Genomic DNA, 19,797 nt, shown 5'->3' with positions numbered 1-19,797 from the left:
TTTTAGTTCTTTGGAGACACAGTTTCTTAAACACCACTACTTAATATTTTTATAAAAAGGGTCTCATTTTGGAGATGAAGGTACTCCTGGCCAGGTACCTAAGAAAACAGCAGGCCTCTGAGGTGAGAGCAGAAAGAAAGTTAAGCCCAGAAGAAACTCTCTTCCCTGTTACACAGTTACATCTTACTAGTTTTGCTGGAAGTGACTCAAAACAAAAATAGGAATTAAAATCTTATTAAAGCAGTCTTTACTAAGAGGGAGAAGGACCATAAAATATTGCCATTCAAATTTGTAACTGAAAGAAGGGTGCAAATTGAAAAAAAAACATTTTTGAAGTCAAGGGAAAAGATCTAAGGAAAGAATGCACACTTATGAGAAATCTTACATAATAAGTTACCTCTTGAGAATTGATAGTACTCTTTAAAACTTTTGCATTGCCCTGTAACCTGTAATTGTAGAAATTATAATGACAAGCAGGTTTGCTTTCTCAAATTAAGTTCATCTTTACCTACACAGTGATATGATAGGCATTTTATACCAATTAATCTTTATCTATATGGTAATTCACAATTTCTTCTATGGTTATATCAATGTGATTTGTTTTTATCTAGAATTATCTAAAGTTTATTTTTGGTTCCTTGAGAAAATGTATTTTTTGTTAAAATAATTGTGTGTTTGTGTTGGGGGGGTGGTACTAGAGATTGAATTGAAGATCTTGAACACAGAAGGCATGTACTCTATCATTGAACTACACGCCCAGTCCTTGAATAAATCTTTATTAAGATAATTTAAAATAATAATTGAATATAATTTACAAGAGTTTTTACAATTTTATTTATTTATTTATTTATGGCTAGAAAACATTTGGTAGAAAGCAAGGAGGCTAATTGTAAGAACATTCTAATAATAATTATGACTATTCAAGAAGGAATGGCTGTTAATTCCCTCTCACTAAGAGAGTTCACCTGATTATCCAGGTTGAATTATCATTATCAAGTGTTGTTGAAGAAATTCTCTCTATTTTATTGCTTTCAGATATTCAATGAAAAATGACATATCGAGATGTGTAATTGTACTTTTTACTTTAGCATTTGGATTTTTTGGGGGTGATTTTATAGCACACTCAAATTGTTAAACAGTGTTTTTGATATTTTTTTAAGTTGCAACTGCTGATAGTCATTTTGATATAAAAAATGATGTGACAAATGAAATAATGCCATCTCTGACATACTGTAGCCTGGACTTTATGAAAGAACACCAGTTTAAGATAAAATTAAAAATCATGTATAGAAAATAAAACACCTTGTAATAATTTGTTAGGACGTTTTCCTGCTGTTTTAAAATCATAGTCTTTCATGCATCTGATACTTCATCCACACTGAATGAAAGTGACATTCATATAATGGACTTATGTTTATGTTTCTGTGGGTTAGTTGGAGAGATTTGAGCCTTACTATGTGTATTTTGCCTGACTTTAAAAAGTGACTTCATTTCCAAATGACATTTCAGAAGAATCAGAATGTGGAATTTTTGTTGCTATAAGAAAATATACCTACATTATATTGATTTACATTTACCATTAACATCTACAAATTAAATAGAAAATGCAATAATACTACCTAGTTTATCATTTATGCTCATTATATTATGCAGACAAAATCCTAGTGTAATATTAGTTTATTTCTCATTGAATCAATATTAAAGGTAAAGCTCAGGCTTGAATATTTTTCTTGTGTGTTATTATTTGAGGAAGAAGGACCCATGGTGTTCTGACAGAACAGCTATTATTCCCTGCAAACTATAGTTGCTTATTTTCAAAACAACTGAGAAATAGCAGAAAATAAGGATATGACAAAGGGTTTTAGGGATTAAGTTTAAACTTTTAACAGAGGCGTTTAGGCATCTGCTTTGTGACAGGATTGTAATTCTTGACAGTGAATTTTGCCAGGGGCACTGGGCAGAGTTGCCCTTCATGCCATGCTTTCATTTTCTGTGGTAACAGGGCCTTTGGGTGAAGCTGTCTACATTTCCCATAAATACAACTGTTACTGATGTAAATGGACTGGAGCATATACACTAGCACTCATTGCTGAAGATCTTAAAATGTTTGTCACTTGCCTAGACTTCTTGTTTACAGTCTCTGTGGACACAACTGGGGTTTTAGCATTACTTCTAGTATTTCTCCTCCTCTGAATTGTAGTCATTCCCTTGTGGGTTCAGTTCTACCCCTGAGGTTACTTCTTTTATTTTACATTAGCAACTTGCCATTTCATGTATTTATACATTCAGGTTTTCAGTTGTCTAGGGAAAAATAGTGTATTATATAGTTAACTCCTTTTTACCTTGCCTTTTTCCTTTCCAGGGCCACCTGTGCAGACAACAGAGCCTTCCTTTTGCCTGACTTGGAAAAGGGAATTAAACAAAAAAAAAATATCCTAAAGGTAAAATGTGGCTTGTTTAATGAACCTTAAATTTTAATAAAGGCTTAAGAGGGACTAATTTAAAAACATTTTAAGTCGCATGATCCAGAATTGAGAAACTGTGAGTAACTATATCATAAAAAATCAGTCTTGTAATTCTTCTCTTTCATATACTCAGTTACTTGAAGATTTAAAATGTGACCTTACAGAGTTTCTCTATGCATGTGCTTGCAACAAATACAGATATTTATCTTCTCTTTATTATAAGACTGGCACTGTTATACACACTATTGTTTGTTTTAAAACTTAGCAATATGCCACTCAGTTTTTCTATGATTAAGAAAACTTTTCCACTCTTCTTACAGTTACGTAATATTTCACTGCATTGATCAGTTTATGACTCAACCAGTCCCCTATTGATGAATATTTGTATTGTTTCCAAGATGTTACTGTGACAGTACACAATGACTTTAATTTTTACATCTGTTTCACACTTGAATGATGGTAACTATAGGATAATTTCCAAATAGGATTTTAAAAACTTTGATTTTTTAAGAAATGAGTACAATTCTTAAAGATTCTAAAAGACTGGCACAAGCCATGCCCCCTTTTTAGAAAATTAGGCACATGGATTCAAAAAGTTTTCTTTTCCTTTGACACTTTCCTGGCCTAATCATAAACAGTTTCTTGCTGCACTGCATCAGGGGGCCTCCCAGAGCAGAACCCTGGCTGGGTCCAGTTGAGTTTCTACATTTTGAAACTATCTTTCTTGTCCAGAAAAGTACTTTTACAAACTGGCTTTCTGCTAGTACATGTCTCCTTGCATTACCATTTCATTGTTTAAGAACAGGTCTCTTCTAAGCATGAGAGGAAGAGTTCTTTATTCTTTTGCTAAATTGGTCAGCCAAAGAACAGCTTTTGGTGAATAAAAGATATTCTCATTTTAGCAAATGAAGGGGAAGTTCTATTCCCTCCAGTCCAATGCAAAATGTTGTTATTCCTTTAAAATGTTCTAAGTGCTCAAAGCGCTGGAAACTGTTCAGAACATACCACAGAACCCAGTTCCTCCCTGCATTCAAAATGTTTACATTCTAAAAATGACAAGAGAGGGAAGGTTGGGAAGGTAGCTAGATCCGGAACAGATGGGCACATATGCCCTCTCTCCTTACCAAATGCAGTCCTGTGGATGGCTCAACAGTTAATGTAGATTTCTCTTTACTAAGTTTTATAAGTAACTCTGCTGTGCACAGCCAAATGACTTGAAATGTGAAGATGTAATGCCTCTTTGCTGTGCCCTGCTGTTCAAATGTTCTCAGCTTTGACAATTTATCTTGCTGGAAAATGTCTTCGGAATGTCAGTCACTTCAGTTCCCATGCTTGCCATTTGCATGTTGCACACCTGCTGGTATCTTTGGTTGTGCTCTATTGTCATTTTTCTGTGGGGGCGGGGAAAGTACAATATTACATTTGCAGACTTGGAGTTCAGTTTGTGTGCCGTTGGGAAATGATTCTTGAGAGTCTGACTGTTCTTAACAACATTAATATCACCTACAAATAAGCGCTTACTGAGCACCTGTTAAAATTTTACTGGTACATTAGCCACTTGTGATTAGAGGTTATTGAAAGACAAATTCCTTGTCCCATATGAGGCTACGCATATATACAAAAGCACACAGACTCACAAATGAGTCCTCACAAACAGTATTGTCTAGGCAAACATAGATGTAGATATTCCAATTAACAAATCAAAATATATTAATAGTGGTGGCAAGGTAGATGGAGACATAAAAAGAAATAATAATCTGTGCCCTAAATTCTTCTCTATTGTGTTTCAAAGGCCATGTAATAACTTGTTTCAGTGAACATGTAATTATTAGTTTATTAAATAGATGATTTTTTAAAAGCAACGGAATAATTTTATATAACATTTTATCAATTAGGATAATTGTAATTGTCAATAACAGGCAACCTATTTTAAAATTAGATGACTAATAAAGCATTTGTTACTTGACATTACTAAAATCCTAAAGTGTTTCAGGGCTGGTTCATACACTGATTCAAGGATGTTATCAAGGACTGATTCCTCCCCAGCTCTCCCCCCCCCCCCGCCACCTTTCCTGATCAACCATTAGAAGAGTCATCATCTAACATCACAGTGTGTTCAGAAGTGAAAAGGGAAGAGGGTACATCCTTTCTCATGTCAGATTTTTCTCATATGCCTACTATCTTTCAATTTTGGAAAATTTCAAGCATGCAATCTTCACCCGGTTTTAACAATCACTGACATTTTTACAATCTGCTTTATTTCTTCCTTTCCTATGCTTCTTCTTTCTGCCTAAGTATCTTGAAGTAAACACATATATTTTATCTAAAATGTTTTAACACGAAATTTTAGCAATTAAGGACAACCAAAATACTGTTATCACATGTAAAAATAATATAGTTCCTTCAATTTATTTATGTATTAATCTGTGTTCAATTTTACCTGGCCATCTATAGAAAACATTAAGAAACCAAAGTCCACACACTGCTTTTTGTTGCTAATGTTTCTCTAAACTTTTAAAATTTATAATATTCCTTTCATTTGTTTTATTGAAAAAATTAGTTTGTACTCTAAATTTACATTCTGGACTCATCGGATTACTTGCGTGTGATCAGTTTAATTTGATCCTCTCTGTTTCATATTTCCAAACTCTAGATTTAAATATAGAGACTTAGGATTCACTTTCGTTTTGTGAGAATTTTTCATAAGTAGTATCATGTGCATCCTAAGACTTCAAATCAGAGGACTTTAAATCTTAGTATTCCTAAAAGTGATCCACTATCTGTGGATTCAGAAGTTTGTTAGTAAGATCCACCCACCATAAAGTTCCACACCAACTTTTGTAGAATATTTTAGCATTTATTTATGTTGTTGCCCAGATTCATTCTCATAAGAGTTACATTTATTAGTTGAAATTTTTGAATAAAAGACTTGTCCTCATATACTATTTGTTTATTCAAAATGTTAGAGGGAATAAATGCTGGATTTTTGGTTTCCATTATGATTTCTTCTGGTCTTTTTTAAAAATAAAGAAATTTACCTGTCTATGGATTTGCAGAAGACCCTCTCCCCCGACTTCTTCTACTTTTTCTTTTTAATTTTTTTTTTAGTTAAGATGGACATAATACCTTTATTTTATGTTTATTTTTATGTGGTGCCAGAGATCGAACCCAGTGCCTCTCGCAAAGTGCTCTACCACTGAGCCACAACCCTGGCTATGCCCCCTGATTTCTTATTGGAAAGTTTTGCATCACATGTCCATTCCTAATGGGAAATGAAATAACTATGATTAGCTGGGACCAAATAAACTTAACATCTTGGTGTTGAGTAGAAGCTGCTTTTTGGGAAGAATATGATTGACTTACATTTTAAAAATGACAAGAGAGAGAAATTCTCACACACCTGAACGTGTCTTTTCAATGTTACCAACATCAAGTTGAATTTGCATGTTCTGAAAAGGCAGAGAAATTGTAGAGAAGTGGGTAGACAACCAAAAAGTATGTTAGAACATTATTGTCTATCTGTTTTTGATTGTCTTCTTCTTATGTTTTGATCATTGACAAGTACTGAATTCATTAAAATAAAATAAAATAATAAATTCATTAAAATAAATTTGTGTATTAAGATAAACAAATTCAATAAAATAAATAAATAAATGTTACTGGCATTCAATAATCTTCAGTTTCTTTGAATATTTATTTTTATATCTTAATGAAATTCATCATGAGTCATTGTGGTACCACTACTTGAGTGTGTTATTGCCCTCTGCTTCAATGGCTTGTCATTGCATTATGATCTCATGGCCTGGAGCATTCCCTGTGACCACTGTGCATATCCTGCTGAGCTCTTGTTACCCAATACATCTTATTAGTCTCTGAAATTTCTTTGTGGAAATTCAACAATATGGTTTAAGCATAGAAAGACATAGGAAACATAATTTTCAGCATAGATAAATTTTTATATATATGTGTATATATATATATGTATATATATATTTGTGTCAAAAGTCAAAAGGGTGAGGATAACTTTAATTGTAGTGCTAACAACTGCTGTATCCAGGAGAGTTGGAAGAATAGCTAATTTTTGTTGAGTATGTATGTTTTAACTTATTTAATAATATACAACTCTGATGTGGAACATTCCCATTTTTCCAAGATAACAGAATTTTGATGCACAGAGAATAAATTACTTTTCCGGGTTCATAAAGTTAGTAAGTAAATGACAGAGCAAAAATTGTAACCTGAGCCTAAACCACTTATGCTGTACTCACGAAATGTGGAACAGGGATTGGCAATCCTAGCAGTTCAGGAAACCAAATTGTAAACAACATTGTCAAGTGTTGGGATGAAAGTTACGGGCATGGAGGTGTGGAAGCTCCATAAAAGATACTTCACCTGGCTGAACACCAGCTGCTTACAATGTACTTTTCCTGCATTGGCTCAGGTCTGCAGTATATATTTTCTGCATATCTGACTAGCAGAACTTTGGTAGTTGATGAATGAATACACTCATCCTTCCTGGCTAGGGTTATGACTCATTCTTCTCCAGAGAAGCGTCTGACTTATCTTTCACCTAAGAAATCTCCCCCCATCCCCCACCATATACACAAACTTAAGTATCTATACTCTGAGGACCCCTATTCTTACACTATTTAAGCTAGTAAAACATTACAAGGATCACCTCATGAGCAACCAATGAGAATGTTCTCTCATAGGGTTCAGAAGGAGAAGCAATTAGAGTGTAAATATTATGAAAGCAAGTGCAATATTTTTTCTTTTGCCAGGTTATTTAACTCAGAGGAATTTCTTTACTATCACTCCAACTTTGGACACAGACACAGGCTTTGGTGAATCTTTCTTATTTCTGCCTCCATCTTTGAGAAGTAAAATTTCACTTTTAAGGGAAGAAAGAAACTTTCAATTCCTAATTTTGGGAATTAAAATGGAATCAGTCAACATGTCCCGATACCAGATTACTTTTAGTAAATTTTTAAGGGTCACAATTCACACTGATAAAGCCATAGATCAAATAGAAACTTAGCCTCTGGAGTTGAACAATGCAGAGATCCTGTGTGAACCCTTGACTTAAACTAAGCCAGTCAGACTACCTGAATTTCAAATCCTGAAAGGAAAATAGAAGGGGGAAAAACCCCCAGAAGCTTGTCATTCTTTGAGAGCTTCCTAAGGATTCTGAAAAATAATTTTTGCTCTTGAAATCTCACGGTTCCGCCCTCTCCCAAGACCTGATTGTTTAGATTTTTTAAAAAAACATGAACCATATCTTTAGATAAATTACTTTTTATGCTGAAGGTGCTCAGAGCTGACTTCTATTTATTTCAACCAAAGAATCCTAATTGTTTATTCATCTACACCCATTTATGGTTTATCACTAAGTTTTGAAATTCCCACACACTTTGAACGTGTCTTTTCAATGTTACCAATATCAAGTTAGTTTTACTTTCTATAAGCTTGAAACACTATAAACATTAGAAAATATTTATAACATCTGTAATTAGACATTGATATAAACATATCATATATCTCATGAAAGAGGGAGATGAGGTGGGGGAGAGATCCCTAAAAAATGGCTATTTCACCTCATTAAACTTATTAGACATGAAAAAGAATCATTTTTTTCATATTTGTGTTTTTTACTTTCTGTGTTCTCAGTAGCAGTGTGTGTAGGCAATAGAACAAACAAAAATGAATGCGTGAAAATGATATAAAGAAGGAAGGATGAAGGTAAGAGTTGGGTAGGAAAATTCCTGAAATGCTTGAAGAAAAAGCCAAAAGAGGGGGAGAGGTGAAGAGCTACATGCAAAGAAAGGAGACATGGAAAGTCCAATGCCTACTAGGCTCACCTGGTTGTCTCTGCACTACTAGCACACCCACTAAGCAGGTGACACAGTTTTCTCCTTGAAGTGCATAGTTCTTAAAACTTAACTATGAATATACTAAAAGGAAATACATGTTTTAGTAGGAATTGAAATGCCCCTTTTTCCTTTAAATCACACTTAGTCAATATTTCAAAGCCCATTATTGATACTAACAATTACATTTGTTCAATTTAAGGAGTGCCAACAATGAACAATGGGGTAAAAACTCGTTAATCCTCCCAACAATCCAGTGTGGGAGATTTCATATTCTCATCTACAGACATAGAATCTGTCATTCTAAGAGTTTAAATTATTTCCCCAGGTTTTTCTACTGGACAGTGGCTGAGCTGAGACCTGGAGTCCAGATTGTTTTCACTCCATCCACTCACCAGCAGTGACCTGAACAGCTTTTCTCTTCATTGTCTTTAAATTCTCTCCCAGAGTGGCTCCTTCATGCCTCACATGTACAGGTTCTCTATTTTACTCCTCCTTGTCCCATTTCTGTGCCATCTTCTGACAATGAATATTCACATTTTCATTTCAGGAGAAGGGGATGCTCAAGCGGCAATGCTGGAATTTTTTGGAGTAAGGCCATCCTATTGTGTTTGCCTGTGGATTAATCACCAAATGTTGATGCTTGTTCCTGTAATGTTTGCTTATGGATTTTTCACGATTCTAATCCTTACAGCTTTAAACTAATGACCTGATTAAATACATTTACCACTTTGTTATTTGTACCTCAATGTCTGAGCTTTCTATATGTTTGGATTAACTGGTTTTATTCTTTTAGTTTAAAGTGGTGGATAAATGCATGTTTCTATTTTGTATTTCACAAGCTTTTAAAAAATAATCTCATGAAACCTTTTGGTAACAGACCATCCTAGAACAAACCAAATTGTAAAGTATTTATTATGTGCAAATAATAATGCGCTCACTCCTATAATATGTGTGTGCGAGAAAGCAGAAGTCATAAAAGACTTGTTTTCCATTCTCATGAAACTTGCAAGCTAGCTAGAATTATTAAATTATAGGGAACCAACATCAAGCCGTATGGGTCAGTATTTGCTGAATTATGAGGTGTGATTAGAAAACTGAAAAGGTTTATAGAAATGGAGATTGATGGTGTTTGGAGTTGCCCTGGGAAAATGAGATTTTAGTTGGCTTCTTAAGTACAGCATCACTTGGATAGACAGAGAAGAGACAAACTTTCCAGACCAGCAGGATGTGAGCAAAGGCAAAAGGAGCAGAAATGCAAAATACCCAGGAAGAAGATTCAAGTGATGATAGAAACCTTTCTGCTTCCATACTGGTTGATTTAATGTCTGATATTGTGCAAGCCATTGTCTTTCTATGCCATGTACACTTTGGTATCATTCGACCACAGTTCTGCTATTTTTTTTTTCATATGATCTTTTTTACTTTAATTTGTTTTGCTGTTAGATGGGTTATATACTATGTTATTTTAATTCATGGTAGTAAAATAAAAACTAATATTCATTGGTTCATGAATTGTTTTGTGCATAACTCAGCACCTTGTACAACACTAGGCACATAACTGGTGATCAGTAAATGCTCTTAGTTGTATGTGGAGATTGAAGTTTTATATATATGTGTGTGTGTGTTAATATTTATTCTTTAGTTATAGTTGGACATAATACCTTTATTTTATTTATTTATCTTTATGTGGTGCTGAGGATTGAACCCAGGGCCTTGCATGTGCTAGGTGAGCACTCTACCACTGAGCCACAACCCCAGCCCTGAAGTTTAACATATTTTTAAAGACATTATTCTTTGAAGTTGCCTCTTACATAATCAGAATGGCATGAGAAGAGACAGGCTCAAGTATGTGTCACTATCCCAGTGATTGTAAAGTGGGTTGAAGTGCTTTTTCCTCCTAGATCTGTGAAGTAGAGGAGAGATGAGGTCAGAAAACATTCCGTCACTTCAGAGAAAACGCCAATGAGGATCTAATTGTGAGAAGCTGTCCAAGTGATAGGAAGGTGAGTGGCTTTGCTTCCCATTTGGTAACACTGTGGTGTTGTGACAAGACCCTAGATACTGTGGCAGACCTGTGGGTGGCCTTACTTGCAAGCATTTCAGAGACATGCTCTCCTTGCGCCAAGCCATGAAATCAAATTTTGTTTGGAAACTGAAGGGCTTATACGTCTCTTTGAAAGTCAGCGTATCACAGGTATTTATTTTCAGCACAACAGCTCCATTGGCCATAACTAATAAATTCTTTACACTGAGACCAACTTTACTAAGTACTGGCATGGGTAGGAAGTGCTCCTGGAGTGAAGACATTTCAAAGACATTTTAATACAGTGGCACCATGCGGAGGGCATTAATCTTTCTTGTGATTTCCTCTTATTGTAACAATGGAAAAGGCTTCTAATGTGCAAACCTCGTTAAATCAATCATCTTGGGAATTTAGATGCACAGTATGATAAAAGCAACAACTTTCTCTACCTTTAGGCAATTTTCCATATGTTTTGGAAGTTGGGATTTAGGGAAAATAAGCTCTTTGATGGATTTATGATGCAGCTTCAAATGTAATATTTGAATTTCACTTTATTAGCCAGAAGAAATAGAAAGCCCTAAATAGCTAATAAAACGTGTTTCATTTTTTTGATAATATTTATTGCTTTTATACAACTACTTGGACACTCCCTTTATATCTTTAAGCTGTAACTACACCGATGGAATATAATATAAAATGTATTAATTTGGAGCAAGGAGCTGTTTATACTGCTCTTTATTTATTTACAGTCCCTCAGCTATTTCTATTTAAGAATTTGACTGCTATTATTTGACAAAGCAGTTTTATGAAGAAGATTAAGAAGTGTGAGAAAAAAGACCAGACAAAATGTCGTTAGAGATACAGATTTTGCTTCAATTTAGCTTCTTCTGTTTGTATATAGAAAAGTACATGGGAAAGGAACACTAACTTCCGGAGTATTTTAAATTTGGATCTAGATGCACATAGGTTATGCCTACACAACTGCAAACGTTAGTAGTGGCAGGTGGGAGTGACAAAGTGTGGGAGGCCTGTTTTAATGCTAGAACGGGATGGTCAGAGGAAATGCACAATTAAAGCATTTGCTTTAAATCACTCTCTGCTGCTATATTAGGCAAAGGAATATATTCAGAATGTTAACTTTGTCTTGCTTTTGCTAAATGCCATCCATTATTTACCTGGCTGCCGGGGGATGTCTGAGCATTTCACACCAAGACCCATATGAACAGGTCTGAGGGTACACAGGATCACATTGGTACCATCATTTGTGGACCTGCATATAAACCGTCCTGTAACTAATTTGATTAAAGCTTATATTGCTAGATCTCCAGTGAGCTCTGCTGAAACTATGGATATTGGTTTCAGGAATACCTAGATTGGATCTATAGACCAAATGGGAAACTCTTGCTCCTAACTCAAGAATTCCACAAATCAATATATATTGAAACAATTTTCTCACTGCTTTCCCGCGGTCCCTGGCTTGGTATTTCTGAAAGTCATATTAACTCTTTTAGAGACATTGCTGTTATATCCATAAGAGACAGTGTTTTATAATTGCTGCCTTATCTAGCTCTATTCTAGTTTGTATTGCACTCACCATGTAGCACTATGGTATTAAAAACAGAAACAAAGAAACAAAGAGAATTTACTGAAACAAAAGAGCTGTATTATTGAAATGTAATCCATGCTAGTTATCAGGAAATTTAAAATATCAAGTAATGATATTTTAAAAGATATTTCACATGTATGTTTATATATATACATATACTGAACACATTTACAGAACCAAGATTAAAGAGGGTTACAGGATTGTTTATAAGGTTGTAATTGTCTTATTTCCCCATCCTAAATTATCACTGTTTCTGTAAACCTTGAATTTGTCAAACACTCGTTTTCCTTGGAAACCTGTGGTTTGACTAAGCATTTAAGTCTTTTAAATAAGTAGAACATTGCATTTTGGTGTAAGTAAAAGCTTACATGACATCTAGGTAAACTTACACTATCAAATGACAACTGAGATCTCCATGGCTCTGAAGGAGGTGACCCTGTGGGAATGAAGTAAGCCCTGGAGATAAGTGGTCTTCTAACATGAAACTGAGTTGTGGTCATTTCTCAAACACACTTAGCTTGTAATGATGGTTTACATTTGCGTGGTATTACACATATTTTCATATTTAAATACCAGTTTCTTCTTTCTTATCTTTCTATTTTACCCCTATCTTTTCACCTCCTAGGGTTTTTTTTTTTTTTTTAGAGGGGAGAGAGGGGAGAGAATTTTAATATTTATTTTTTAGTTTTCGGTGGACACAACATCTTTGTATGTGGTGCTGAGGATCGAACCCGGGCTGCATGCATGCCAGGCGAGCACGTTACTGCTTGAGCCACATCCCCAGCCCCCACCTTCTTGGTTTTTAGAACTGTCTACTTTCCATTGGTTTTGACCTGATGATACTTCCAATAGCCTATTCTCTGGCCTTTCTTGGCAATAAATATTAACAGAATTTCCCTCTGTGACTATCTACATGTTAAGTAACTCACAATGCAGTCTAACTTTCTTTGATCCACAGCTCCGAGGGAGGTGAATGGGACTTCCTTCCTATTCTCTATTTATTTTGCCTCTGTACAATTTTTTTTTAGATTTGAAAAATTGAACTTATATAAAACTTCTAGTGGGTGAAAGGGAAAGTATTCTTAAGGAGAGTACTTTTATGTATGATTCAATTACAGACAGGTAAGAAAGTGATCTATTTAGAACATAGCCAAGAGTGGAGTGAATAAGCCAGGTGATTTGGTAAAGACTTGGAGACAAATGTTATTTTATAGTGTTGATTATATGGGCCATACCATATATTATATAGTCTTCATTGATATGCTATATAATAATAATGATGATAATAAATACTATATATTATAAATTTATTCTTTTATGCAATTAAATAAGTATTTTCCAAAAAAGCATCATGATAAAATATTATATAGACGAAATGGTGGTATTATAATTGTATTGTTATCTCTTCTCCCTGCTGCCAGATGTATCTTGTGCAGAAACTTTCATATGGAATATAGAACATACTTGTTTCGTGAATATAATTCTAGCTCAAAGCAGGACCAGAACTTGCTGTGTAAGAGCATGTGCCAGTTAGTGACAATGGAATTCTGGATTCATTTTAACAGAGGATCACTATTTATTGATGTGGTCTTACTTCCTTTCCTGCTCTCTGCTGTAAGAGCAAAGACCTTGGCACTCTGTTCCTGGCTGAGTCAGTTCCCCATTCTGTCTTTGTCGCTGCAGGCCCAGCTCTGCCTGCATCTCAGTTCCATATAAGGAGAGGAATGTCTGCTCCCGCCTGCTCTGCCTGCTCTGTCTGCCTTGACACCCTGGTATATGTGCTCTGCTCACTGTTGCTTGTCTACTCTGATCTTTCCCTTGTGACTGATGCTGGCTTTCACACCTTTGATCAGTATTTAAAATGCTTTCCAGGATCCTTGTGAACTCAGTTTGATATCAGTAGCCTTCTTCCTTCCTTCATGCCTTTGATATTTCATAGCCTTTGCTTTATTAAGTTTTTTTTACCTAGTTTTCAAGTACAGATAATCTAGCCAGCAGACCTTCAGATGATTGACACCTTGTTTCTGCCATACTTGCAAGGATCCTGTGAGGACCTTCAAGTGGTAGAGCTACAGATGGGTGTGATGCAGACTTTTCAAACCCAGCTCTTGAGAAAGTGGTACTTGCTCTTGAGATGTTAAGAAGGTAAAAGCCCGATTGATAAAGTAGGCTGTCTATTACAAATGAGGGATCAGAGTGTTTGGCAGTTTTCTATTGAGAATAGTAGATGTTGGAAAGACTATAAGAAATGGTATAATTCAACCCGGAATTTGATAACCCCAGAAGGGTTATCAAACAATGTTGAGGCCCGAATAATGTTGAATAATGCTTAAAATTGATTCCTACCAGAAGGGAACCAAGAAGAAGGAAGCACCTGGTTAGGCAATAACTTCTCCGTAGGTAAGGTGGACAAGATTCCTTTCAGGGGTTAGTACTGAGTCTTTGAGTGTGGGAATCAAAGGTACTAAAATCTAGCCTTAGTGAGTAAACAGTATTGTATTTTGCTCTGAATGCACGTCATCAAAGAAGCAAAGGAAAATACAGATAACCATAGTTCAAAACACAGTTCAAGTCCAAGAGGCCAAGCAAGAACAGGGATGTGCATAAGGAGCCAAGGTTTCTAATAAACATAAATTACAATGAAGAAAGCTGAAGGGGAGAGGTTATAAAGGGATGGGGCAGGAATGACTCCAGAGCTGACAAGTGGACAGCTGTTGCTGTTTATTCATTGACTGCAATCTTGGAAGTTAAAAGCAATTGGGGAAAAGACATATGGTAAAAGTTTGTAGAAGCCAATCAACATGGCTATCTGACTTCCTTTCAGAAATCTTCAACAGTCTCAGGCCAGAAGAAATAGAAGAGAACAATTCACAATTAGGGATTTTAGGCTTTGGAATTGTCCTGGCAGATAATTGGAGGGGCTGAGTTGGGGTGATTAAAGAGATTAGTGAACCAGAAAAGTGATGGTTGAAGGAATGAGGTTCTGATTTACCAGAAGAGACTAATTGCTAGGAAATAATTGTCACGAGGGGGGTAAATGATATAGGCTGTCATAGTATAAATTCTTAAATAAGTTCTGATGAGATGCTACCTTCCTTTTATTTGAAATCAACCTTCCAAAATCACATTTGGAATAATTTGACCCTTCTATCTGTTTATATTTCAGAGTTTCATTTCTTCCTTTATGCTGGGAAGGCAGTTTGCAGCATTAGTTTTTCATTTACCCTTACAATGTAATATGGCTCTGTGAGAGGTTTAAAGATATGGCATGTGTGGGAAATGTACCTCCTACATTATTCATGAGACAATCACGAGCTTGAGGAAATCTTGCATGCTTAAGACACAGAGAGCTATGTGATTATAGCAAAAATGACTGGTCAGTCCAATTTGACACTTGCTTGGCAATGTCCCCGGGGTTGCATGAGTGAGAACACGGAGCCCTAAATTTATCACCATCACGGTGTTGAGGTGAACCATAGCAAACCGTGTTTTATGGTTTCATGTTCAGCTACAGCACATAGACATTAATTATTTCAAGCACAAATAAAGAAAATATGTAGAAAATTTCTAGTCTAAGTGCTCAACATACTTAGTCAATCTATAACATTTGGAGATAAATTTGGGTTGGATTTGCTAAAAGTTATTCTGTCTGTGTCAATGGAATAATTTCTGGATCCCTCCTCTACTTATTGCTCATAATTTAAACCACCAGTTAGTTTATTCAAGTAGCATAATTGTATTTAGAGCCAAAAAACAAATGGTTCTCTTTGTTTGTCACAAACTTTTACATGCAAAATGTTGGGCTATAAAGCTGTTTTCTTGTTCTCAAAATGAGTGTGAGCCATAGATAAATGAACAAACTGCGTGTCTGAAATGCTGTTTTATGAACGAGTTTAAAAATGTACTGCCTATAGCCTATGTTTGAAGGACAAATATTGCTTGTGAAAACAGTTATCCTCAGACAATTTTTTTTTGTGGGGGAGCTCTACATATAGTAAATGAACAGTCCCTAAGTTAGGAAGTGGTAAACCTATCAACAGCTTATGGTGGTCTTAACTAGCAAAGGACAAATCTGGACTAACATCTTTTGTGTCTATTAAGAAATGCTGAGCTTTATCTGTCACATACACAGGCATACAGTTAGTGCCACCCAACTGAAAAGACTTGTCTTACATAACCAGCTAAATTCCTCTGGCTACCTGGTCTACATTTTCTGCTTGATGCAGATAGCTGGTAATTCCTCCCCAGGTGCCTGCTCTTTGTGTTTTCTACAGACTTTTTATCCTCAGTGGCCACCTGGTTTACATTCCTTTTGTTGGATTCTAGCTTCCATCTCCCTCCATTCTGAATAGTTTTGCAGAGATCAGCATGTTCTATTTCTTGCTGAATGCCTCTCTTTCTCTGAGTTACATTTTGTTTTTGTACTCTCATTTAATCTTTTTTCTTGACTCTCTTCTAATTAACTCCATCGTTGCCTCCTTCATTATGCTTGTAATGAGGTCACCGAGGTGTTCCGAAATCTCTGCTTTTCCCATCTGCTTCAGGGTTCCAATTAGTTTTCTTTGGAAATCTGAAGGTTTTTTTTTTTTTTTTTTTTTTTTTTTGCTTAGTAGAAGCTTCCAATAAAGCTAAGTCTAGGATGGCCTCTTTACCTTCTTCAGTTCAAATGAAAACTTTCAAGATTATACAGGCTCTCTATGGTGTAAAAGGCATCATTTTCTCTAGCAGAGAAATGGAGTTAGAGACAACAACAGTTGAGCTACACAGAAAATTTAAATATCTTTTGAAAGAGTGTGAAGTCTGTTCTTCCAGATTGCAAGTAGATGCAGGTGAGAAATTTCAGAAAGACACTTTTATCCACACTTGGACGTGAAGGGTATGTAGCTAACACAACAAAATGAATTTTAAAGAAAATTTGCAAATAATATATTTTAAGGAAAAAGTTTCTTAACTTTAGTAGCTTGCTTCTAGAGCATTATTTGCATGTAGAATTTTGCAACAGACCATTGTTTATTCATTGATATGGATTGAATTGTGTCTCTTACTCCCAAATTTATGTATTCAAGCCCTAACCCCCCATATGACTCTGTACTTGGAGAAAGAGCCTGTAAGTAGGTAATAGATGTTAAATAAAGTTATGAAGGTAGGGCTCTAATTGAACAGGACTAGCGAATTTATAAGAAGAGCAAGGAAGACCAGAACTTTCTGTCTCCTCTCTTGGTAGGTGCTTGTAGGAAAGACCATCTGAGGACAAAGCAACTGTTGCAAGCCAGGGAAGAGAGCCCTCATCAGAAACCAGACCCTGATGGAATATGGATCTTGGAGTTTCCAGGTAAAAGAACTACGATAAAATATACCCTGTTGCTAAAAGTTTCTACTCCGTGGTGTTTTGTTATGGTACCTCAAACACACTAATGGAGCTATTGAAAAGAATTCTTTTAAAATGAGAAGAACCTGTGCAGTTTCCAAAAGCAGAACACAAAACCATGTGTAATGAAATATTCATTTAAAAAATATAGGAGAAGTTGGGCATGGTGGTGCACATCCCCATGACTCAGGAGGCTGAGGCCGGAAGATTGCAAGTTTGAGGCTAGCCTCAGTCACTTAGTGATATCCTAAGCGTAGTGAAACCTTGTCCCCAAATAAAAAATAAAAAGGGCTGGGGCTCAGTGGTTAAATGCTCCTGGGTTTTATCCCCAGCACCAAAAATAAATAAATAAATAAATAAATAAATAAATAAATAAATAAATACTGGAATCTTCATACATCCCTGATGTGAATGTGAAATGGTATAGCAACTTTGAAAACAGTTTGGTATTTGCTCTGTTAAATCAGAGTTGCCAAATGACCCAGCAATTCTTCTCCTTAGTATATATTCGAGAAAAATATAAAGTATCTAACTACACAGAAATAGGCACATGAATGTTCACAGCATCATTATTTATAATGGCCAAATAATGAAAACAATCCAAATGTTCAAAAAGGGATGAATGGATAAATAATATCTGGAATAGCCATATAAGGAAATATTGACGAACTGATCCATGAGACAACATGACTGAATCTTTAAATGTTAAGTGAAAAAAGCAAACCATAAAAACTACATATTATATGATTCCATTTATATGAAATGCCCAGAATGGGCAAATCCATAGAGACAGAAAGTAGATTAGTGGTTGCCTGGGGCTCAGGGTGGGCCGTTGGGGGGAATGGGGAATGACTGCTAATTAAACGGTATGCAGTTTCTTTCTGTGAGGATGAAAATGTTCTAAATTAGATTGTGGTGATGGTTGCACTACTCGGAGAACATACTAAAAAATGTGAATGGCATACTTCAAATGGGTGAATTTTGTGGTGTATGAATTGTACCTCAAAGTCCTTAAAAAATGAGCACATCCTTATATACACACATACATAGAAACATCCTATAAGAAATGTTATTAAAATATCAATAAAAGCTTTGTATAGTTTTCATCTGATTTCTTACTCTCATGTTTTAAAATTGTTTTTGAATTTTCAATGCTGAATATACTTTTTGATAACCAGAGAATAAATAAATATTATAGACTAAGTAAGTTCTAGATTCTCATAGCCTGACCAATCTTACTTTCACAGGTTTCTCAAATAGGAGTTATGATGAGAACAAGTGCCATCCACCCAGAGGCTCTCTGTATCCATTTACTGAATATTCATTGTGTGCCAGGTTCTCTGCCACACGTTGGAAGGACTAGCCGTTTGAGACTGTTACTGTATTTTTTATTCACTAATGTGATTCACTAATCTATTGGTGGATGAATGAAAAATGGAATGAATGAAGACACAGTTGTCTCTTCTTTCAGGGAGGTTGCTGTGCAGTTAGGGAGGCAAACATAAAATAGGCAGGTGCACAAGTGAAGAGATGGAAATGGGTACTGTGGGAACATTTTGTAGGGACGGGACACCCAGGCTAGTTCCTTTAGAACAGCCTTCTTGGTGAAGCTGATTTCTAAGCTGAGTCCTGAAGAATGAGTTGGCAGGAGGGAGAGAAGAAATTCTAGGCAAAAAGGACATTCCATGTTCCAAGGTAGCTGGGGAGTCATCCATTAAGGAAATTTTGGACTCTGGTTAAGCTTATTGGGAATACAGAGTGAGGATAATTTTAACAAGAGGTTGGAGGAATTGGACAGGACACAGACCATGAAAGTTCCTGAATGAATGCTGAGAATTTTGAACTTTTATCTTGAGATAATGATGTTAGAAGATCTTTAAATCTCAAGGGTGTCTCCATTTTATCTGTTCTCCTTTTTTTCTTTGTGTGGTACCAGGAACTGAACCCTGGCATACTCTACTACTCAGTTGCATCCCTAGGTCTTTTTATTTTTAATTTTAGAGAAGATCTGGCTGGCCTTGAACTTAACATCCTCCTGCCTCAGCCTCCCAATTTGCTGGAATTACAAGTGTGTACCACCGCTCCCATTTTCTTTTGGTTTTGATGAGTCCTCCATTTAGATTCCTTCATTGGAGTAGGCATGTATTTTCTTGGAGGCTAGCCAAGAGTAAATTGAAAACAAAAAGGATAGGAGGATGAGGGAATCTTTAAGCAGAAATTTTATTGCTCCCAACTGCTTCCTCTCACTCTTACCTCAGCCTGTTGAGGAAGTGAGGTCCTGGGTCTGAGAGAAGGTAAGACATTCCTACTGAGCTGCTAGATCTGGTAGAAGCTGAGTTCTGACTCACACTGAACTTTACTCTGGAGAGATGTTATTGAAGTCCGTCTTACTTTGAAGTGGCCAGAGGCTCCAGGTAGTAGCATTTCCAGCCCTCCCAGAGTTTACACCTGCAGCAGGTGTGATC

Source organism: Ictidomys tridecemlineatus, chromosome 1 (genome assembly GCF_052094955.1).
Source record: "Ictidomys tridecemlineatus isolate mIctTri1 chromosome 1, mIctTri1.hap1, whole genome shotgun sequence".
In the NCBI taxonomy this organism is placed as follows: domain Eukaryota; kingdom Metazoa; phylum Chordata; class Mammalia; order Rodentia; family Sciuridae; genus Ictidomys; species Ictidomys tridecemlineatus.
The sequence above is the reverse complement of the archived record's forward strand: the minus strand, read 5'-3'. Positions refer to the sequence as shown.